The 24,753-nt window shown below is 44.8% G+C and overlaps 1 protein-coding gene across 5 annotated transcripts in view; it reads left to right on the top strand.

Annotated features, from left to right (window-relative positions):
* Positions 1 to 24,753, top strand: part of C4H15orf39 (chromosome 4 C15orf39 homolog) — a 175,591-nt gene that overhangs the window by 87,472 nt on the left and 63,366 nt on the right. For 3 of the 5 annotated variants that reach the window (XM_056572601.1, XM_056572604.1, XM_056572605.1), the window contains exon 1: positions 2,874 to 3,183. The exons of 1 other annotated variant lie outside the window; for it this stretch is intronic. The gene's annotated coding sequence lies outside the window, so the exon portion shown is untranslated. Of the gene's footprint in view, positions 1 to 2,873; positions 3,184 to 24,753 lie in introns of those variants that run through there. One more of the 5 variants, XM_056572603.1, reaches the window with a different exon arrangement.

Genomic DNA, 24,753 nt, shown 5'->3' with positions numbered 1-24,753 from the left:
CTGGGGGGGCAGTACATTTATTCAAGCACAGTGGGCACTAAGTTTGATATAGCACAGCAGGGGGAAAGATATATAGAAACGCTGGAGGGGCCAGATATATACCCCCCCAGCGATTCTATACATCTTTGCCCACCACAGCGCTTCTATATTAAAACCCTGCCAGGAGCCCTGATTGGCTCCTCGGTCCCAGGCATTCAGGGCTCCTGGTGGGGAATTTAAAAATGAAAGTTTACTGTACATTGCAGGGGATTGGAACATGCCGCCCACTCCCCTGCTTAATAACATCTGATCGGGTCTCAGAAGTGAGACCCGGTGCGATCAATCCCTCAGCCCCTCTACTACAACCCCCAACATGGAACAGACCCTGTTCCATGCTGGGGGTAGCAGGATTCACTCCGTTTTGAGGAATTTACCGACAGCTCTGAGCTGTCGGTTTTCTGTGAAGCAAAACTCACAGGTTTTCCTGTGAGTTTTCTTCACACTCGAAGTGTTTTTTCTCTTTTTGTCGGGAACACGGCCCTTTTGTTGGCTTTTTTTTCACTCTGAGTGATTTTGATTTTGTCGGGTTGTGCGCCAGATTCTGGCGCAAATTCTGGCGCAGACAGAATTCTGGTGCAAAACCCGACAAAAAGTGTTGGGATCCTGTTAGTAAATTAGGGCCTGTATTTCTACACTATACATTTACACTGTGTATTTCTACACTATACATTTACACTGTGTATTTCTCTGTCCTAGGAGTGATGAACACTATACCCTGTTGTGTATTTCTACACTATACAATTACACTGTGTATTTCTGCACTATACATTTACACTGTGTATTTCTCTGTCCTAGGAGTGATGAACACTATACCCTGTTGTGTATTTCTACACTATACATTTACATTGTGTATTTCTACACTATACATTTACACTGTATATTTCTATGTCCTAGGAATGATGAACACTATACACTGTTGTGTATTTCTACACTATACATCTACACTGTGTATTTCTACACTATACATTTACACTGTGTATTTCTACACTATATATTTACACTGTGTATTTCTACACTATACATTTACACTGTGTATTTCTACACTATACATTTACACTGTGTATTTCTACACTATGCATTTACACTGTGTATATCTCTGTCCTAGGAGTGATGAACACTATACCCTGTTGTGTATTTCTACACTATACATTTACACTGTGTATTTCTACACTATACATTTACACTGTATATTTCTATGTCCTAGGAGTGATGAACACTATACACTGTTGTGTATTTCTACACTATACATCTACACTGTGTATTTCTACACTATACATTTACACTGTGTATTTCTACACTATACATTTACACTGTGTATTTCTACACTATACATTTACACTGTGTATTTCTCTGTCCTAGGAGTGATGAACACTATACACTGTTGTGTATTTCTACACTATACATTTACACTGTGTATTTCTACACTATACATTTACACTGTGTATTTCTACACTATACATTTACACTGTGTATTTCTCTGTCCTAGGAGTGATGAACACTATACCCTGTTGTGTATTTCTACACTATACATTTACACTGTGTATTTCTACACTATACATTTACACTGTATATTTCTATGTCCTAGGAGTGATGAACACTATACCCTGTTGTGTATTTTTACACTATACAATTACACTGTGTATTTCTACACTATGCATTTACACTGTGTATTTCTACACTATACATTTACACTGTGTATTTATCTGTCCTAGGAGTGATGAACACTATACCCTGTTGTGTATTTCTACACTATACAATTACACTGTGTATTTCTCTGTCCTAGGAGTGATGAACACTATACACTGTTGTGTATTTCTACACTATACATTTACACTGTATATTTCTATGTCCTAGGAGTGATGAACACTATACCCTGTTGTGTATTTCTACACTATACAATTACACTGTGTATTTCTCTGTCCTAGGAGTGATGAACACTATACACTGTTGTGTATTTCTACACTATACATTTACACTGTATATTTCTATGTCCTAGGAGTGATGAACACTATACCCTGTTGTGTATTTCTACACTATACATTTACACTGTGTATTTCTCTGTCCTAGGAGTGATGAACACTATACCCTGTTGTGTATTTCTACACTATACAATTACACTGTGTATTTCTACACTATACATTTACACTGTGCATTTCTCTGTCCTAGGAGTGATGAACACTATACCCTGTTGTGTATTTCTACACTATACATTTACACTGTGTATTTCTACACTATACATTTACACTGTGTATTTCTCTGTCCTAGGAGTGATGAACACTATACCCTGTTGTGTATTTCTACACTATACAATTACACTGTGTATTTTTACACTATACAATTACACTGTGTATTTCTACACTATGCATTTACACTGTATATTACTACACTATACAATTACACTGTGCATTTCTCTGTCCTAGGAGTGATGAACACTATACACTGTATATTACTACACTATACATTTACACTGTGTATTTCTCTGTCCTAGGAGTGATGAACACTATAGACTGTTGTGTATTTCTACACTATACAATTACACTGTGTATTTCTACACTATACAATTACACTGTGTATTTCTACACTATACATTTACACTGTGTATTTATCTGTCCTAGGAGTGATGAACACTATACACTGTTGTGTATTTCTACACTATACAATTACACTGTGTATTCCTACACGATACATTTCTGCTGTATGTTTACGTCCTTGGAGTGCTGAGCTGCTCTGTGCTGAGGGAAGGGGACCGAGGAGGGGAGCGGAGGGAGGTGTGTACATCCTCTCTGCCCTGCTCTGCCTTCAGCAATCTTCGGAGAGCCGAGGGGAGGTGCGAACGTAGACTTGCATAGGACACACGTTTGCACCTCACACCGCCCCCTCCAGGGTCAGTCAGTGCGCTCGGGGACAACGTGTAGGATGTATCTGCGGTGTAGTGCTTTGCTCTGGCCCGGACACTAGGACACTTTGCCCGTTTAGCAGCCTGAAGAGACTTGTACTGCAGACACTTGTTGCTCAGGGAAGTCTGTATGTGCGGCGCTGCAGCTTTGGATACTGTACACACTGAGCCCTGCAGGCAGCGGGCACACAGATGCAGCACAAGTAGAAGAGAAGCTGACAGCCTGGAGGACTTCACACCTCATGTGGGTAAGAGCTGCTGTTATATCCGGGGACATGACTCATGTGTGAAAGTTGTTAGTCATGGAGCTCTATGTATGGGGGCAACTCAGGGAGGGCAGGGACTGCTCATGTCCAGCCCTGGTACCTGGACTGTATACACCAGTGTATATAGTGATATGGGGCTGTATACATCCGTGTATATATAGTGATATGGGGCTGTATACATCCGTGTATATATGGTGATATGGGGCTGTATACATCCGTGTATATATGGTGATATGGGGCTGTATACATCCGTGTATATATAGTGATATGGGGCTGTATACATCCGTGTATATATGGTGATATGGGGCTATATACATCAGTGTATATAGTGATATGGGGCTGTATACATTAGTGGATATGGTGATATGGGGCTGTATACATCAGTGTATATGGTGATATGGGGCTGTATACATCAGTGGATATGGTGATATGGGGCTGTATACATCAGTGGATATGGTGATATGGGGCTGTATACATCCGTGTATATATAGTGATATGGGGCTGTATACATCCGTGTATATATAGTGATATGGGGCTGTATACATCCGTGTATATATAGTGATATGGGGCTGTATACATCAGTGGATATGGTGATATGGGGCTGTATACATCAGTAGATATGGTGATATGGGGCTGTATACATCAGTGGATATGGTGATATGGGGCTGTATACATCAGTGGATATGGTGATATGGGGCTGTATACATCAGTGGATATGGTGATATGGGGCTGTATACATCAGTGGATATGGTGATATGGGGCTGTATACATCAGTGGATATGGTGATATGGGGCTGTATACATCAGTGGATATGGTGAAATGGGGCTGTATACATCAGTGGATATGGTGATATGGGGCTGTATACATCAGTGGATATGGTGATATGGGGCTGTATACATCCGTGTATATATAGTGATATGGGGCTGTATACATTAGTGGATATGGTGATATGGGGCTGTATACATCAGTGTATATGGTGATATGGGGCTGTATACATCCGTATATATATATAGTGATATAGGGCTGTATACATCAGTGGATATGGTGATATGGGGCTGTATACATCAGTGGATATGGTGATATGGGGCTGTATACATCCGTGTATATATAGTGATATGGGGCTGTATACATCCGTGTATATATAGTGATATGGGGCTGTATACATCAGTGGATATGGTGAAATGGGGCTGTATACATCAGTGGATATGGTGAAATGGGGCTGTATACATCAGTGGATATGGTGAAATGGGGCTGTATACATCAGTGGATATGGTGATATGGGGCTGTATACATCAGTGGATATGGTGATATGGGGCTGTATACATCAGTGGATATGGTGATATGGGGCTGTATACATCAGTGGATATGGTGATATGGGGCTGTATAAATCAGTGGATATGGTGAAATGGGGCTGTATACATCAGTGGAAATGGTGATATGGGGCTGTATACATCAGTGGATATGGTGATATGGGGCTGTATACATCCGTGTATATATAGTGATATGGGGCTGTATACATTAGTGGATATGGTGATATGGGGCTGTATACATCAGTGTATATGGTGATATGGGGCTGTATACATCCGTGTATATATATAGTGATATAGGGCTGTATACATCAGTGGATATGGTGATATGGGGCTGTATACATCCGTGTATATATAGTGATATGGGGCTGTATACATCCGTGTATATATAGTGATATGGGGCTGTATACATCAGTGGATATGGTGATATGGGGCTGTATACATCAGTGGATATGGTGATATGGGGCTGTATACATCAGTGGATATGGTGATATGGGGCTGTATACATCAGTGGATATGGTGATATGGGGCTGTATACATCAGTGGATATGGTGATATGGGGCTGTATACATCAGTGGATATGGTGATATGGGGCTGTATACATCAGTGGATATGGTGATATGGGGCTGTATACATGAGTAGATATGGTGATATGGGGCTGTATACATGAGTAGATATGGTGATATGGGGCTGTATACATAAGTAGATATGCTGATATGGGGCTGTATACATAAGTAGATATGCTGATATGGGGCTGTATACATAAGTAGATATGCTGATATGGGGCTGTAGGTATCAGTAAATGTACTGTACAGTGTTTATGCTGCCATGTGTTTTTTTGGGAGCAGAGCTCAGTTCATGCTATGACTGTATTGCAGGGACTAGCTGTTGTATTCTGATTATAGACACACGGGTGGCCATTGCCTTTTTGCTGGTATTATGTACCTCATGTAGTTACATTCAGGGCTGTGGAGTCGGTAGATAAATGTTCCGACTCAGACTCTGAAGTTTTTTGTACTTCCGACTCATACCCTCCGACTCCTGTATTAATATGCAAATGTATTTTATACATTCCTTGAAGGAAAGAAAGGCAACATACATGTCATTACCAAAAGACTACTGGCTGTCATGTTTAAAGTTTAAGCTAACAATCTGAGTTTACAAGTTTTTATAGCCTTAGCTGAATGACAGCAGTTTTTCCAATGGTTTACAGCTTCAGTCTTGAACTAGTGACCCTCCATTCCCTTCACTTATACAAGTGTCTCTAGTCCTGCAAAAAACATATTTACTTAAAGGGGTACTCCGGTGCTAAGACATCTTATCCCCTATCCAAAGGATAGGAGATAAGATGTCAGATCGCCGGGGTCCCGCTGCTTGGGACCCCCGGGATCTACCATGCAGCACCCACCTTTATGGCTTGCATTGAGGGGGCGGAGCGTGACCTCAACCGGGGCAGAGCCGTGACATCACTATGCTCCGTCCCCGTGATCGCCAGTAATCATACCCGGAGCGAACACGCTCCGGGGACTGATTCTAACTGGGTGCAGCGTGGAAGATCACGGGGGTCCCCAGCGGCGGGACCCCCGCGATCAGGCATCTTATCCCCTATCCTTTGGATAGGGGATAAGATGTCTTAGCGCCGGAGTACCCCTTTAATCCCTTATCAGTGAGAGGCTATGTTACCCATGGGTTCCCTGTAACAGCAGAACACAACACTATGGAAAGTATAAGTATTGCCGCTCCTAATTGTGCGTTGTGTGTCATATAGTAAAGCACATGAAAAGCTTCTTGAGTCACTTAACGTGTTGGTTTTGTGGTTACATGAGGCACTGCATGCATTGGTCTTTATTCTTACAGTAGAGAAGTCATTAAAGGAAAACTCCGATGCCCCCCTAGAAAGAACAAACTAATCTCCAAATGTAGCCCATTCACATACCTTCACATAGCACCTACAATCACACGGAATGGCCCAGCCGTTTTCGCGCTATGCTCGACCGAAGTTTCGGTCACTTCCAGGTTATATGCCTGGGCAGCGCATGGTTAAAAACTACATTTCCCAGAATACCCACTCATCATATCCGGCCAGCTCCTGCCCTCCCCCTGCTTCTCTCCTGCTAGTCCCACTTCCTAAATTTTAATAAAGTACGCCCCCTTCGCTCCCTCTCATATTCATATCACGAGATTTGAAAAAAACATCCTTACTCACGTGCAGCTGAAGCTCCAATGAGCTTTCGGCCACGGCTGCGTGCGCAGATTATGCCGGAGAACGATGTGCTCATGCGCACAACTAAGACAGTTATTGGCAAGCGGAGTTAACGATGTGCGCATGAGCATGTCTATTATGGAGATTGGCTGGTGGTGTTTGCTGAGCTAAGCCTATGGCAGCTCAGCAAACAAGCATAAATGAATATATAATTGCGGGAGGAGTAGCCGACTCCGGGCTAGGAGGCCGGCAGAGCCCGCGATGACTCATGGGATGTATGAGTCACCAGGCTAAGATGGCGGCGGAGCGCTCGGAATAAGAAGTCGAGCGTCATCAAATGAAGGAAAACTACTGAGCTTCCGGTGAGCAGCAGAAAGAAGAAGAACACCGGGATCCTTTCAGTCTGGACAGCGCAAGTACATTAGAAATTTATATAACTTTATTTCATGCTTTGTTTGCCCATATAAAGTTTTCCATTGGAGTACTCCTTTAATTATATTCATTCCAATCTAAATTTATTAGAAGTCCGAGTCGGTGCATTGTTTGCCGACTCCAGGTACCCAAAATTTTGTCTGACTCTGACTCCACAGCCCTGGTTACATTGTAGGAAAGCAGTTTAGGTACTTTGAGCAAACGTAGCAAAAACTGTTGTAAATCAGTTACCGTATATACTCGAGTATAAGCCGAGTTTTTCAGCACGATTTTTCGTGCTGAAAACACCCCCCTCGGCTTATACTCGAGTGAACTCTCAACTCGCAGTGGTCTTCAACCTGCGGACCTCCAGAGGTTTCAAAACTACAACTCCCAGCAAGCCCGGGCAGCCATCGGCTGTCCGGGCTTGCTGGGAGTTGTAGTTCTGAAACCTCCGGAGGTCCGCAGGTTGAAGACCACTGCGGCCTTCGACATCATCCAGCCCCCCTCTCACCCCCTTTAGTTCTGTACAGTACTCGCCTCCGCTCGGCGCTGGTCCGGTGCTGCAGGACTGTCCGGAGAGGAGGTGGTCCGGTGGGATAGTGGTTCCGGGCTGCTATCTTCACCGGGGAGGCCTCTTCTAAGCGCTTCGGGCCCGGCCCCAGAATAGAGGCGTTGCCTTGACGACGACGCAGAGGTACGTTCATTACCAACGTACTTCTGCGTCATCGTCAAGGCAACGCCTCTATTCTGGGCCCGAAGCGCGGAAAAGAGGCGCCCCCGGTGAAGATAGCAGCCCGGAACCACTATCCCACCGGACGACAGTCCTGCAGCACCGGACCAGCGCCGAGCGGAGGCGAGTACTGTACAGAACTAAAGGGGGTGAGAGGGGGCTGGATGATGTCGAAGGCCGCAGTGGTCTTCAACCTGCGGACCTCCAGAGGTTTCAAAACTACAACTCCCAGCAAGCCCGGACAGCCGATGGCTGCCCGGGCTTGCTGGGAGTTGTAGTTTTGAAACCTCTGGAGGTCCGCAGGTTGAAGACCACTGAGGGCGGATGATGACAAGATGATGATGAAGGGGGGTTGTGGGATGATGAAAGGGGGGTGTGGGATGATGACAGTGGGATGATGAAAGGGGGGTGTGGGATGATGACAAGGGGATGATGAAGGGGGGGTGTGGGATGATGACGACAAGGGGATGATGAAGGGGGGGTGTGGGATGATGACGACAAGGGGATGATGAAGGGGGGGGTGTGGGATGATGACGACAAGGGGATGATGAAGGGGGGGTGTGGGATGATGACGACAAGGGGATGATGAAGGGGGGGTGTGGGATGATGACGACAAGGGGATGATGAAGGGGGGGTGTGGGATGATGACGACAAGGGGATGATGAAGGGGGGGTGTGGGATGATGACGACAAGGGGATGATGAAGGGGGGGTGTGGGATGATGACGACAAGGGGATGATGAAGGGGGGGTGTGGGATGATGACGACAAGGGGATGATGAAGGGGGGGTGTGTGGGATGATGACAAGGGGATGATGAAGGGGGGGTGTGGGATGATGACAAGGGGATGATGAAGGGGGGTGGGGATGATGACAAGGGGATGATGAAGGGGGGGGGGGGTGTGGGATGATGACAAAAGGATGATGACAGGTGATGATGATGAGGGTCTGGATGATGACAGGCGGTGATGATGATGAGGATGTTAATGACGGGGGTCTGGATGATGACAGGGGGGGATGATGTATTTCCCACCCTAGGCTTATACTCGAGTCAATAACTTTTCCTGGGATTTTGGGTTGAAATTAGGGGCCTCGGCTTATACTCGGGTCGGCTTAAACTCGAGTATATACGGTACATGGTGCATCTTAAAAGCTAAATCCTGTTTTTTTTGAGGGTTGCTGTTCCTTTATATTAAAAAGTGATGACCCAACCAGGAAGGTTTGACAAGTGGGGATCAGGTCTTGAATGGGACAAGCTGCCCTATCAGGGTATACAGCAAGGTGGGCAGAGCAGTCCCAGAAGCATCACACCCCTTTATTCTAGGTCCAGGAGCTCCCCTGGAAAACATAGATAGTTCTGGAGAACTCCTTTAAACAGAAAATGGTCCAACTGCTTAATGGAGAACTATCATGCAGAGCCGGATATACGGCATTGGGGTATCTCTGACTTGCCCATAGAGATACATTGACACTTTGTAGGCCATGCAGGAGATAGTAGGGGGGTCAGACACATAAGGGAGAGATTTATCAAAACCTGTGGAAAGACAAAGTCGCTCAGTTTTCCACAGCAACGAATAAGCTGGCTACTTTCATTTTTCAGAGGCCTTGTTAAAGGAAATATCCAGTATTGGAAAATGTATCCACTATCCTAAGGATAGGGGAGAAGTTTCAGATGGTCGGGGTCTGACCGCTGGGACACCCCCCGCAATCCCCCGTATGGGCCTCGGCTCTCTGGCCAGATAGCGTGAAGCGAGGCCGACATTCCCCCTCCATACAGCGCTATGGCGGAGCCGGAGGTTGCGAAAGACAGCGCTCTGACTCTCCCATAGAGCTGTATTGAGGGGGCGTGTCAGCCGCAGCTTCATGCAGTGGTCGACACACCCACTTCCCGCAGACTGCTGGGGGTCCGACCGCTGGGATCCGCCTGATCTGAAATTTTGTCTGACTCTGACTCCACAGCCCTGGTTACATTGTAGGAAAGCAGTTTAGGTACTTTGAGCAAACGTAGCAAAAACTGTTGTAAATCAGTTACCGTATATACTCGAGTATAAGCCGAGTTTTTCAGCACGATTTTTCGTGCTGAAAACACCCCCCTCGGCTTATACTCGAGTGAACTCTCAACTCGCAGTGGTCTTCAACCTGCGGACCTCCAGAGGTTTCAAAACTACAACTCCCAGCAAGCCCGGGCAGCCATCGGCTGTCCGGGCTTGCTGGGAGTTGTAGTTCTGAAACCTCCGGAGGTCCGCAGGTTGAAGACCACTGCGGCCTTCGACATCATCCAGCCCCCCTCTCACCCCCTTTAGTTCTGTACAGTACTCGCCTCCGCTCGGCGCTGGTCCGGTGCTGCAGGACTGTCCGGAGAGGAGGTGGTCCGGTGGGATAGTGGTTCCGGGCTGCTATCTTCACCGGGGAGGCCTCTTCTAAGCGCTTCGGGCCCGGCCCCAGAATAGAGGCGTTGCCTTGACGACGACGCAGAGGTACGTTCATTACCAACGTACTTCTGCGTCATCGTCAAGGCAACGCCTCTATTCTGGGCCCGAAGCACGGAGAAGAGGCGCCCCCGGTGAAGATAGCAGCCCGGAATCACTATCCCACCGGACGGCAGTCCTACAGCACCGGACCAGCGCCGAGCGGAGGCGAGTACTGTACAGAACTAAAGGGGGTGAGAGGGGGCTGGATGATGTCGAAGGCCGCAGTGGTCTTCAACCTGCGGACCTCCAGAGGTTTCAAAACTACAACTCCCAGCAAGCCCGGACAGCCGATGGCTGCCCGGGCTTGCTGGGAGTTGTAGTTTTGAAACCTCTGGAGGTCCGCAGGTTGAAGACCACTGAGGGCGGATGATGACAAGATGATGATGAAGGGGGGTTGTGGGATGATGAAAGGGGGGTGTGGGATGATGACAAGGGGATGATGAAGGGGGGGGTGTGGGATGATGACAAGGGGATGATGAAGGGGGGGTGTGGGATGATGACAAAAGGATGATGACAGGTGATGATGATGAGGGTCTGGATGATGACAGGCGGTGATGATGATGAGGATGTTAATGACGGGGGTCTGGATGATGACAGGGGGGGATGATGTATTTCCCACCCTAGGCTTATACTCGAGTCAATAACTTTTCCTGGGATTTTGGGTTGAAATTAGGGGCCTCGGCTTATACTCGGGTCGGCTTAAACTCGAGTATATACGGTACATGGTGCATCTTAAAAGCTAAATCCTGTTTTTTTTGAGGGTTGCTGTTCCTTTATATTAAAAAGTGATGACCCAACCAGGAAGGTTTGACAAGTGGGGATCAGGTCTTGAATGGGACAAGCTGCCCTATCAGGGTATACAGCAAGGTGGGCAGAGCAGTCCCAGAAGCATCACACCCCTTTATTCTAGGTCCAGGAGCTCCCCTGGAAAACATAGATAGTTCTGGAGAACTCCTTTAAACAGAAAATGGTCCAACTGCTTAATGGAGAACTATCATGCAGAGCCGGAGATACGGCATTGGGGTATCTCTGACTTGCCCATAGAGATACATTGACACTTTGTAGGCCATGCAGGAGATAGTAGGGGGGTCAGACACATAAGGGAGAGATTTATCAAAACCTGTGGAAAGACAAAGTCGCTCAGTTTTCCACAGCAACGAATAAGCTGGCTACTTTCATTTTTCAGAGGCCTTGTTAAAGGAAATATCCAGTATTGGAAAATGTATCCACTATCCTAAGGATAGGGGAGAAGTTTCAGATGGTCGGGGTCTGACCGCTGGGACACCCCCCGCAAATCCCCCGTATGGGCCTCGGCTCTCTGGCCAGATAGCGTGAAGCGAGGCCGACATTCCCCCTCCATACAGCGCTATGGCGGAGCCGGAGGTTGCGAAAGACAGCGCTCTGACTCTCCCATAGAGCTGTATTGAGGGGGCGTGTCAGCCGCAGCTTCATGCAGTGGTCGACACACCCACTTCCCGCAGACTGCTGGGGGTCCGACCGCTGGGATCCGCCTGATCTGAAACTTATCCCTTATCCTTAGGGTAGGGGATACGTTTTCCAGTGTTGGAATACTCCTTTTAAGAATATAAAAAGCAATCTGATGGGGGCAGTGTTGGAGCTTTTTAACAGTGTTGTGACCCTCTGAAAATACTGGGATTACACTGCAGGTTTTCCCAGCGCAATGTACATACAATATTCCAGCCATTCGGCAGATTAATATCCATTGACCTGTGATCAGGTGGCACACACCAGATTTTGAAGTGTGTGTTATTTAAAAACAGTGGTCCCTCAAGTTACAATATTAATTGGTTTCAGGACGACCATTGTATGTTGAGACTATAATTCTTTGGAAACCTGGTAATTGGTTCTGAAGCCTCCAAAATGTCATCCAAAAATAGGAAAAAGTGAGGATTAAAGAAAAATAAGTAGATAACTAATACAGATAAAGCAAATCCTTACATATAAAAGTAATAAAGATCTGCTGGGAGCTGTAATCTGTCTATGTAGAGGACAAGAGCTTCTTCAGGGTCCTGTACAGTACACTCAATGTCCCAGAAAGGTAACATATAGCCGCCCTCACCTGGAGCAGCTATCCCTAAAGAGTAGTACAGAACATGTAATACCACCCTGTACTGAAGAGGGTGCTACCAGACAGCCAGTCAGTGCATGCACTTCAGTAATACAGGGGTTTTACCAGTAAAATGTCCATTCCGATTGGTCGGTTCTTCCAACTATTGACATGTTTCACAGATCTGGACTGTCTGTAGCATTGTATGTGGAGTCTGGTTTCAAGTTACAATGGTCCAGAAAAGACCATCGTATGCTGAAACTATTGTATGTTGAGGCATCACTGTATTATTTTTTTCACCTAATAAAGCTTGTTGGGGAAAAAATATTTTCACAATTTGAGTGAGTGGGAAGAAAGAGTTTTTTTTTTTTTGTAACTGCTTATGGCTGTAAATTGTAAATAAATGTAAATTTATAGCTCTCCACTCACTGGGTCTTGATACATATTATTTTGAAGATCAATAAAACCTTATACACATGGTGCATAAAATCCATGCAGATTTCAAACCTTCAGCTTACAATATAGCATTTTTTTCCTGCATATCCATTACTATTCGGCTGGAAATTAATTCTTTGTAGACTTTGTACCCTCTGAAATACCCTGCAGCAGGCGGGCGCACTCAGGTGACACATCACCCTGTTCTGCTCTCCCGCTCATTCACCTGATTGTTTTCATATCTAATAATAAACCTTAACATGATGTGTGTGGGGAGTTGTAGACTACCGCTTTCCTTTAAGTCCCATGATAGATGCTTATGCAATTTTTTAAGGATATGAAATAACAAGACTGAATATAATCATAGCCCATGAAATGAAATGTTGCTTTAAAGCGAAAAAAGCATTCCACTGAAGGAAAGTGACATGTCACTCATAAAAGGAGTGAAACGCTGATGCGTTTCGAGCATAAGCTCTGAGTCATGGCCATGACTAAGAGCTTATACAGTGGTCCCTCAACATACAATGGTAATCTGTTCCAAATGAACCATCGTATGTTGAGGGATCCGTGCAATGTAAAGTATAGGACAGTGGTCTACAACCTGCGGACCTCCAGATGTTGCAAAACTACAACACCCAGCATGCCCGGACAGCCAACGGCTGTCCGGGCATGCTGGGTGTTGTAGTGTTGCAACATCTGGAGGTCCGCAGGTTGAAGACCACTGGTAGAGGAAGTTGTACTCACCTGTCCCTGCCGCTCTGGACCGTCACCGCTCGTCACTGCTGTGATGTCGCCTTCCATCGCTGTCGCCGCGTCCCCAGGGTGTCCCCGACGCTCCGGCAAGGCCTCTGCTTCCCCGGCATCCTCACTCTCCGTCGCCGCCATCGCGTCGTTACGCACACCGCTCCTATTGGATGACGGGACGGCGTTTGCAGGGATGTGATGACGACGATGGAGAGTGCCGACGATGCAGGGGATCCCGAAGAGGATGCGCCGGAGCCCCGGGGACAGGTCAGTGATCGTCAGCGGACGACACGGGGCACCGTAAACAGCTATCCGGTGGCAGCTGAAGCAGTCTGCGCTGCCGGATTGCTGTTTATGCGATGGCCCCGACATACAAAAGCATCGTATGTTGATGCTGCCTTCAACATGCGATGGCCTCTGAGAGGCCATCGTATGTTGAAATGATCGTATATCGGGGGGGTCACTGTACTTTTACTTCTTTTATGAGTGGCATGTCACTTTCCTTCAGTGGAATGCTTTTTTAACTTTGCATCATATTAAACGTTAAGTTTTAATTGGACTTCCTGGGAGCTGGACACTTTCTTTTCTCCATTGATTATCCTCTCTGGGGAATAACGGTTCCCTGCTCTGTGCTTCCGGACTACAGGATTAAAGTGCTCCTTGTTACATCTAGATTCCGTGAGCTGATCTGTGTTTCCCTTTCTTGGTAGCAAAATCAGCTGAACAAAATATGTAGCAGATCCTGTACGTGTGAACTTACACTTAGGGTTTATTCACTAGTACAGTATCCTGGGCATATTTAATGCACAGGATTTGAAGCAGCAGATTTTATGATGCCGAGTTCAGTATAAACTAAATTATTGAACACAGCAAACACATCAAAAAGGCAACTTCAAATCCTACATATCAAATATGTGCCGAATACACCCTAAGAGTAGAGTCACACAAAGCGAATCTACAGCGTTTTTCATGCTGCGGGTAATACGCTGTGGAATTTGTTATGAGCAGACACACAGGGTTACCCCGCTTCAGTCTTGTATGTGCAGTAAGGTTTGGAGGCGGGTTCCAGCATGCAAACGTGACTGTGACGTGTGGGTCCGCCTCCAAACCTTAATGTAGAACTAGCCCTGTGTGTCTTCTTGGAGCAGAATCTGCAACGTAGTGGAATACGGTGTGAATGGTATACATGTAACCCTACACTCCAATGGAAAAAAGTAATTCTAATCAACTGGTGCCAGAAACGTAAACAGATTAGCAAATTACTTTTATGTAGTTTATGTACTTTTCTGTCTGACCACCGTGCTCTCTGCTGACACCTCTGTCCATCTCAGGAACTGTCCAGAGCAGGAGAGGTTTGCTATGGGAATTTGTTCCTGCTCTGGACAATTCCTGAGATGGACAGAGGTGTCAGCAGAGAGCACTGTGGTCAGACAGAAAAAGAACAACTCAACTTCCTCTGTAGTATAAACAGCTGATAAGTACTGGAAGGATTAAGATTTTTAATAGAAGTAATTTACAAATCTGTTGAACTTTTTGGCACCAGTTGATATATAAAAAAATTGTTTTCCACCGGATATATAACTGTTTTGATACTTTGCTTGGGCCAGTGGTATGGCCATTTCTCCTAAGGGTGCGTTCACACTGAGTAATTCAAGAGGAATTTACTTGAGTAATTCCTCTTGAATTCTCCGCTCCAAATGAATGCACATCTCCTCTGCCCATTGACTTTAATGTTATTTCTGCTGTCCTGTTCACACTGCAGAAATTCTGCTAGCAGAATTCCGACACTAAATTCTATTCCACTTGAAGAAAGAACATGGTCATTCTTCAAGCGCAATCTGCTAGCAGAAATCAATTGAAGTCAATGGTAAAAAAAAATTCCGCCCGACATCGTTTTCCGCGCAAATTGCCTGCGAATGCTGCATGGAAATGGCTGAAAAACCCTTCACTTCTTTCTCCCACATGTCCGCGTGCAATTCAGCGCAAATTGTGTGCAAATATTTTTTTTTGCCCGTAAATTTTTCAGCGTTAATTACTCTTCATTTACTCTGTGTGAACGCAGCCAAAGTGTTCCAGGAGCCGTTTTTCAACACCAGAATGCCAGGCTGCATCTTGCTTGTGCTACTGTGAGAAGCTTGTGTGGCCTAAACGCCCTACCATGGCCTGCAGCATCTCTGGATTTGTCTGCCACTAAGCACATCTCGGACATCAGTAGCACAGGGGGCTGCCATCTGCAGATCTTGATGATTTATATCCTCACTGGTAGCATGCCAAGGCATTAAGGTGTGGATTTCTGCACATGGTACTTTATACTTGATACTGAATAAATCAAGATGTTTTGAATATTTTTTTTTTATAGTTTGCATATTATTTTCTTCTCCATGGATTTTGTGATTTCCATAATTCCGTGAATTTTCCTTCTTGGTGTTCCAATTTAAGCTATTTTTTTAGGTTTATATTAATCTACGTTTAAAGTGTATCTGTCGTTTCAAAAGATTTTTAAAAACTTGTATGTTTTTGCTAGATTACCCTTTTAGGCCCTGTTCATACCATGAAGATTCAATTCTGCTCAGATTCCACTATCTTTAAATTCAATGGAAGTTATGCTGCACTGTCCAAACGTCCGAAGTTCCACAACAGAACTTCCTACATGGACTTGTATTCCAGCGGAAGATTGTACTTGTGTAATCTTCTGGTGGTAGACCATTTTAGAACTCTGTGGATCCAATGAGGAAAATATTTACTGAATTACCTTAGTGTGAACATAACCTTCGAGTGGTGAATGATGAAATTGAGAAATGTTTCCATACTGTTTTATATTTGTTGGGGTTGCCCTTCTCCTTTTAATATTTTTAGATATTTTGGGATGATATAGTGCTCTTGCGATAAGACTCTAAAGTTGTATTTGATAAGAACTGTCAGATTCTTCGATTTTGCCCATACAGTGGCATCCCATCCAGGTGAATAGGGTCAAGCTGCAGCTTTCTGCACGGCTAAATGAATGGGTATCCTACTTTGCTTGGAAAAAATGCGCAGAGCTAAACCTATGCTGCAAGCCTTTAATTCTTGGGACTGGCAAGCATTAAAGGAGTAGTCTCATGCAAAAAATACTTATTCTATCCTCAGGATAGGGGATAAGTTTTAGATCGTGAGGGGTCCGAGTACTGTGGCCCCCTGCGATCTTCTGGTAAAGCTACTGGAGTGGCATGACCACTGCCCAAAGCGGGGGCCTTCTTCATATATCTCTGACAGAGCTGAAGATAGACGAACGACTTTCCCGTAGAGATATATGGAGGTGTTGTGACGAGCCGCTCTAGAGGGGGGAGCTGGGGCTCTGTACCGGAAATGGAACCCCCCCCCCCCCCCCTGCCATCTATAACTTGTCCCCTATACTGCGGATAGGATATAGGATAATTTTTTTTTGCATGAGACTACTTTAAATTAGGGCACAAAAAATGTTTTTATTAGGTAGCCGGTATAATTCGGAAAGTATTACCTTATTTAGTTATTCCCTTCTTTCAGAGACTTCCTAGAATTATTTTCTTCACTTTGGTCATGTGATTTCTTAATGACCCCTGGGAATTACTTTTCTGTGTGATGAAACTGCATGGACTGTTGCATATGCAGTACCCACAATGAGGGATACATACAATTACTGATGAAGATGATGATCATGAAATGACACACATTGTATAGATAGGACATTGAAACATAGAATGTGTCAGCAAATAGGAACCATTCAGCCCTTCTAGTGTGCCCAATGTTCTGAATATAATCAATTGTCCCTGGCCTTATTATATATAAAAGATAGCCTCATACCTATCCCATGCATGCTCGAACTGTATTTGCAGCTACCATTTCTGCAGGAAGGCTATTCCATGCATCTACTACTCTCTCAGTAAAGTAATACTTTCTGATATTACTGCATAAACTTTTTCTCCTTTAATAACCCCTTAAAAGGGGTACTCCGGTGAAAACCTTTTTTCTTTTAAATCAACTGGTGGCAGAAAGTTAAACATATTTGTAAATTACTTCTATTAAAAAATCTTAATCCTTCCTGTACTTATTAGCTGCTGAATACTACAGAGGAAATTCTTTTCTTTTTGGAATGCTCTCTGATGACATCACGACCACAGTGCTCTCTGCTGATGTTATTATATAATAATAACAACACTTTATTCATTGTTCTCCTTAGTGGGATTTGAACCCAAGTCCCCAGCACTGCAAGGCAGCAGTGCTAACCACTGAGCCACCATGCTGCCCTTAGCATACATCTGCTATGCATACATCTGCTATGCATGGTTGCTAAAATGGACAGAGATGTCAGCAGAGAGCACTGTGTTCGTGATGTCATCAGTGTTCCAAAAAGAAAGGAATTTCCTCTGTAGCATTCAGCAGCTAATAAGTACTGGAAGGATTAAGATTTTTTAATAGAAGTAATTAACAAATATGTTTAACTTTCTGCCACCAGTTGATTTAAAAGAAAAAAGGTTTTCACCATAGTACCCCTTTAAGGACCAGGCGTTTTTTGTTTTTTTGCACTTTCGTTTTTTCCTCCTTACCTTTAAAAAATCATAACTCTTAAGTCCTAAAAGTCCCGCAGCCAGGGGATGTGCAAGTGCCATCCCTCAGCACTGCGGTACTACAACTACTCCCATCATGAGACAGACTGTCCCATGATGGGAGTAGTAGTCCAAGGGCAGAGGGACAGATCGAGCTACAAAGTCCAGGCCTGTTCTCATGCGTATTGCATAATGGGGACAGAGCCTTTCTGGCAGTGTGTTCCCAAACATGGAGACTCCAGCTGTTGCTTAACTACATCCTCCATGATGAGAGTTGTAGTTTAGCAACAATTGGAGGCTCCCTGTTTATGAACACACTGCATTTTGTGCGCTCTCCCCAGGGGAGAGCGCAAAAAATGTACTAAACCATATTTCTTGTTTTTCTTTTCTTCTCATTTCAGAAACCTGAATGCAGAGGACTATGTCAGATTCGGTGGACTGCGACGATGACCAACATTTTTTTTATATGGCTGTGGGGGGGGGGAGTGTTTTTTTTTTTTTTTTTTTTTTATAATTTATTTTTTCAGCGTGTTATGTTATTTATAATTGCATTTTCAGGCTTAGTAGTGGAAGCCGTCTTATAGACTGAATCCATTACTATGCCAGGGCTTAGTGTTAGCCCCAAAATCAGCTAGTGCTAACCTCTTATTGTTACCTCGGTACCCACCGCCACAGGGGTGCTGGAAAAAGCTGGTACCAACAGGCCCTGAGCATCAAAAAAATGGCCTAGGTGGTAACAGACTGGCGTTATTCGGGCTGGGGATGGCCAGTAACAATGGTCCGTACCCACCCTGGTAACGTCCAGGCTGTTGCTGCTTGGTTGGTATCTGGCTGATACTGAAAATAAGGGCAACCCTATGTGTTTTTTTAAACATTTTTTATTATTTTAAATAAATAAAAAAATGTGTGTGGTTCCCCCATTTTTTCCTTATCAGCCAGATACCAACCAAGCAGCAACAGCCTGATGTTACCAGGGTGGGCGAGGACCATTGTTACTGGCCCTCCCCAGCCTAAATAATGCTAGCCTGTTACCGCCTAGGCCCAAGAGCCCCATTTTTGATGCTCTGGGCCTGTTGGTACCTGTTGGCTCTTCCCAGCAGTGGCGGTGGGTACCGGGGTAATAATTGGGGGTTAGCGCTAACTGATTTTGGGGCTAACGCTAAGCCCCGGCTTAGTAATGGATTCTGTCTACAAGACTGCTTCCACTACTAAGCCTGAAAAATTAAGTGTAAAAAAACACATTGAAAAAAATGTTTTATTTAAAAAAATAAAAATAAAAAAATAAAAACACTGCCCACAGCCCTTGGTAACTCTTTTATTGACATTTTAAAAAGTGCTGTTCATTGCAATCTGCCAAATCTGACTTTGTCCTCCGCATTCACGTATCTAAAATGAGAAGAAAACAATAAAACTACAACCATTTCTGTGATTTCTACACTATCAAAAATCTTGTGGGAAGTTTTTTATGTAAACTGGACTCACCCCTTTGAAAATATCTTGTAAAGCCAACAATATACGTGGAGACGCCCACTTTTACAAAACTGATGTGAACAGTGTAAACCGAGGCACAAAGCTCTTTGAAAATGTGGTCAATATTTTTCACACCAAAATTGATTTTTTTTTTTGCCGAAAAATACTTTGCGAATCTCCCCCTCTGTGTACTTTACAAAGATTTATGATTTTACTATTGTTCAGAGTTTTGTTCGGCACGCACTGCTGCTCCAGCACTTCTAGCTATGTGAGCAGTGTACTGCAGGAAAATGCCACAGCTCTGTGAAATGTGAGGTAGAGAAGGAGTGCACGGTAGAGAGAGGGGGGGGGCTTTCTATATTAGCACACAATTTATCAAAGGACGTGCACAACTTTAGTAAATCTTGAGCAAGAGTGTAAATTAGACAAGCAGTGTAAAGGAGTAGATCTGCAATAGACACCTAATGATAAATCTCCCCCAGTAGCCTTGCTAAAATCTAGAAGCAATGTCAACAGTAGCCATCTATTATTTTACTCACCTAATCCAAACAGTCAGTAAGATTAGGTTGACATGATCTCCTTGAAGTAATCCCATGTTGTTTTTCATCTTCCAATCCATGGAATTGTGGATGTTCAACAATCTTATCTTTTAGTATAGTTTGCATTAATTTTCCCACTGTTGATGACTTTGCTCATCCATTTGAATCAGTGAATAACTGGTTGGTTGACCTTTCTAAACCATTCCAAACATATGGAATTCAGGACTTCATTTCCACACTGGTAACCAGAAGGCAACGTTCCATATGCAATACATATAAACCAACTTCTAGAAATTGATGGGGGTACCAGGACCCTATATAACCAAGCACCCTTGGTAGAAGAAATAAATGTAACCAACCTGAAGAATACCAATAAGGCAGAGATATACTTAAAACATAACTACTCATGACATAAAAAAGATACACAAATAACCAATAATTAGGGGGGGGGGGTTAAAAGGGAAAGGGGTTAGGTGATGCCCTAACCTTATGCTCCTAATACACAAAGAACACTCCTATTCTCTAAGTGTGGAAAAAGGAAGAGGAATATAAGACAAAAATGTGACAATGACAATAACAAGGGGCCAACCTCCCTAGCTTGGCTGGGGAGGTTGGCCACTTGTTATTGTCATTGTCACAATGGGAATGTGGTGTCCCAGTACCGCATTTCATACAGTAATTATTTATCTATGGGTCCCCGTAGCCAGAGTCCCTAGGACTTAGTAATCTCTGTTAGTCAGTCCGCCCCTAGTCGCCTCTATTATAGTATATAGATTTTTAATTTGTCCATAGAATAATGTATATAGTATTATTTCTGTATATAAATGGTTAATTACCTGTTTCTATTATCGTTGCAGGACCTGCGGGTCATGTGACAAGGTGAACTCTATGGTTTTAGCTTAAGGACCTTTTGAGGCCCTCTTACATCAGTAATCCCATCACACCATGTACTGGTGAATGGCAGACGTTCGGACCAATCAGAATCGCCACGCCCCCTGCCCATATAAGGGAGCGGCGGCTCTCTTTCTCCTGGCTCTTGATGAGAGAAGACCTATATCGCAGTATCGCAGTGAGTTAGGCCTGAGCCTTGCGGCAACGGCTGAATGATCTAAATTATAGAGTGTGTCATCTCTAAGCACTCTGCAGTATCACCGGACCCAATATTTCCCCTAAATCCGGACGGATCTGCACATCACTCCCTAAATTCAGAGACTACAAGTTTAATGCAAGGTCCGCACTCCCTAAATTCAGAGACTACAAGTTTAATGCCAGTCGCTAAGCAACCTGAGAACTGTTATATGAGACTGTTACTATGCATTGTATATTGCAAGCACTACAGTAAAGTTATTCAAGTTAAAGTTAAATCTGTTTGTGGACCTTCAGTCATTTCATTGCACCTTTCGCTTCTGGGAAGGGCGGCGATAGGCCGGAACATAGATTCAGCATACCAGCCCTCATCCTGGCGTCACGAGTGACAGGGTTAATATTAACCCCTCATATACCAACACCATACCATCCCTACCATACACCCCCCAAGGGCTACCACAGGAACAAAGGAGAGATTCTTCGAATTTGGAGTCTTCTAATCCTGGATAACCCTTGCAGGGGTGTGGAAATAAAAAATAAAAATACTTGTCCAAGGGATTAAAGCGGAACACAATCTACTTGTCCCTCAAGAAAACCCACTTGTCCTGATAGATAAAATAATTTCAACCAAAATATTACGAAAATAGGGTCTTTATTAGTTTCAGCACTTTCGTTTTTTCCTCCTCGTCCTATAATAGCCATAACACTTATTTTTCCATCTACAGACCCATATGGGGCTTGTTTTTTGTGGGGAAGTATACTTTGTAATGACGCCTTTTAATTTTTCCATAACTGAAACCAAAAAATGTATTTGTAAGGTGAAATTGAAAAAAAAAGATGCAAATGTTGAGGTTTTCTTTTTTTGTTACAATTCACCTTGTGGTCAAAATTACATATTATTTTGATACTTTACGTCGGCCTGATTACACCAATACCAAATTTTAGTTTCTGTCACGTTTTAATAATTTTTTTAATTTAAAAAAGAAAATCCCTGACCCCTATAATATTTTTATTTTCCGTATACTGGGCTGTATGTGGGCTTATTTTTTGGGCCGTAATATATTGTTTGTATAAAAAAAAAAAAAGGAATCCAGCTCAGATGCAGATCAAATATGCGCAGCTTCATTTCAACATCACGCCCAAAGCAACAGGTACAAGTCGGAAATGAAGCATTTCGGCCAGGTGCTGGCCTTAGTCATACCAGCACCTGGCCGAAACGCTTCATTTCCGACTTGTACCTGTTGCTTTGGGCGTGATGTTGAAATGAAGCTGTGCATATTTGATCTGCATCTGAGCTGGATTCCTTTATAGTTTTTCATTGTGCTTGAGTGCAAGTCTGCACTTTTCCGTGCTCAATATCTTGACCAGGGGTGAGCTGGCTTTGCCTTAAAGTTTTTTCTGAAATACTGTTTGTATCGGTACCATTTTGGCATTGATCAGACTTTTTGAACACTTTTTTACTTAATTTTTTCTGGGATATGATGTTATAAACATAAAAAAGCTATTCTGGGATTTGGTATTTTTTTTAACGTTAACGCCACTTACCTTACGGGATATAAAATGTTATTTTTTAATAGTTATGTTATGCACGCGCCAATACCAAATGTTAATTTTTATTATGTTTACATATTTTTATATGGAAAAGGTGGGGGGGGGGGGGGGGGGGGTGATATGAACTTTTAGGGTACTTTCACACAGGCGGATTTATTTGCGGGTTTCCTGCTGCGTATTTGAAAGGGGCAATTACATTGACGTGGTCTAAGGTGATACAAGGTGCTCAACTACAAGTGCAGTTGTGCACCTACGTTGGAGTGGAGGACCTGCACCTATGGATCACAATGTGGTTTCACAACTGTGGTTAATGTAAACAATTACATTAGCTAACCCTCAAAACTTATGTAAAATTGAGACATTAGCCAGTATATCGTTATATGAAGGACACACTTGAGCCTGCACACCGCGCCAAGGTTTTTCAAATGATGCTGGTCCTATCAACTAACCTACCTGGCCAGATAAATAAAACCAGGAACCAAACTATGGCAGCCATAGGTCCGACTTGCAGATTGCTCCTCTGGTTACTTCCAGTGTGGGCTAAGCACACATACAATGTATATGAAAGGGGGCAGGCTCTTCTCAGCTGTCCGCAGCAGGTTTTCTGAGGCGGAATTTACGCTGTGGAAAATCCGCCGCAAGCCCCATGGAAGGGTCTGCGGCATATTTTCCACAGCGGAAATTCCGCAGCGGAAATTCCGCAGCGGAAATCAGAGAAGAGACCGCCCCCTTTCAAATACGCAGCGGGAAACCTGCAAATAAATCCGCCCGTGTGAACGTACCTGTTACGCCTAGCGCTCCGGGCCCCCGCTCCTCCCCGGAGCGCTCACGGCGTCTTTCTCCCTGCAGCTCCCCGGTCAGTCCCGCTGACCGGGAGCGCTGCTCTGTCATGGCCGTTGGGGATGCGATTCGCACAGCGGGACGCGCCCGCTCGTGAATCGCATCCCAGGTCACTTACCCGTTCCCGTCCCCTGCTGTCATGTGCTGGCGCACGCGGCTCCGCTCTCTAGGGCACGCGCGCGCCAGCTCCCTGAGACTTAAAGGGCCAGTGCACCAATGATTGGTGCCTGGCCCAATTAGCTTAATTGGCTTCCACCTGGTCCCTGACTATATCTAACCTCCTCCCATGCACTTCCTTGCCGGATCTTGTTGCCCTTGTGCCTAGTGAAAGCGTTTTGTGTGTTTAAAGCCTGTGTACCAGAACTTCTGCTATCTCCCCTGACTACGAACCTTGCCGCCTGCCCCCGACCTTCTGCTACGTCCGACTTTGCTTCTGCCTACTCCCTTGTACCTCGCCTATCTTCAGCAGTCAGAGAGGTGAGCCGTTGCTAGTGGATACGACCTGGTCACTACCGCCGCAGCAAGACCATCCCGCTTTGCGGCGGGCTCTAGTGAAAACCTGTAGTGGCTTAGAACCGGTCCACTAGCGCGGTCCTCGCCATCCCTCTCTGGCACAGAGGATCCACTACCTGCCAGCCGGCATCGTGACAGTAGATCCGGCCATGGATCCCGCTGAAGTTCCTCTGCCAGTTGTCGCTGACCTCCCTACGCTGGTCGCCCAGCAAGCTCGTCAGATCGCCCAACAAGATCACCAGCTGTCGTACTTGACCACCATGACACAGCAACTCCAGTCACAACTACAGCAAGTACAGTCACAGCTACAGCAGCAACAACCATCTCCTCCGCCAGCTCCTGCACCCCTTCCGCAGCGAGTGGCCACTCCTAGCCTCCGCCTGTCCTTGCCGGACAAATTTAATGGGGACTCTAAGTTTTGCCGTGGCTTTCTTTCGCAATGTTCCCTGCACTTGGAGATGATGTCGGACCAGTTTCCTACTGAAAGGTCTAAGGTGGCTTTCGTAGTCAGCCTTCTGTCTGGAAAAGCCCTGTCATGGGCCACACCGCTCTGGGACCGCAATGACCCCGTCACTGCCTCTGTACACTCCTTCTTCTCGGAAATTCGAAGTGTCTTTGAGGAA

This window comes from Hyla sarda, chromosome 4 (assembly GCF_029499605.1).
Source record: "Hyla sarda isolate aHylSar1 chromosome 4, aHylSar1.hap1, whole genome shotgun sequence".
NCBI classification, from domain to species: Eukaryota; Metazoa; Chordata; class Amphibia; order Anura; family Hylidae; genus Hyla; species Hyla sarda.
The sequence above is the reverse complement of the archived record's forward strand: the minus strand, read 5'-3'. Positions and strand labels throughout refer to the sequence as shown.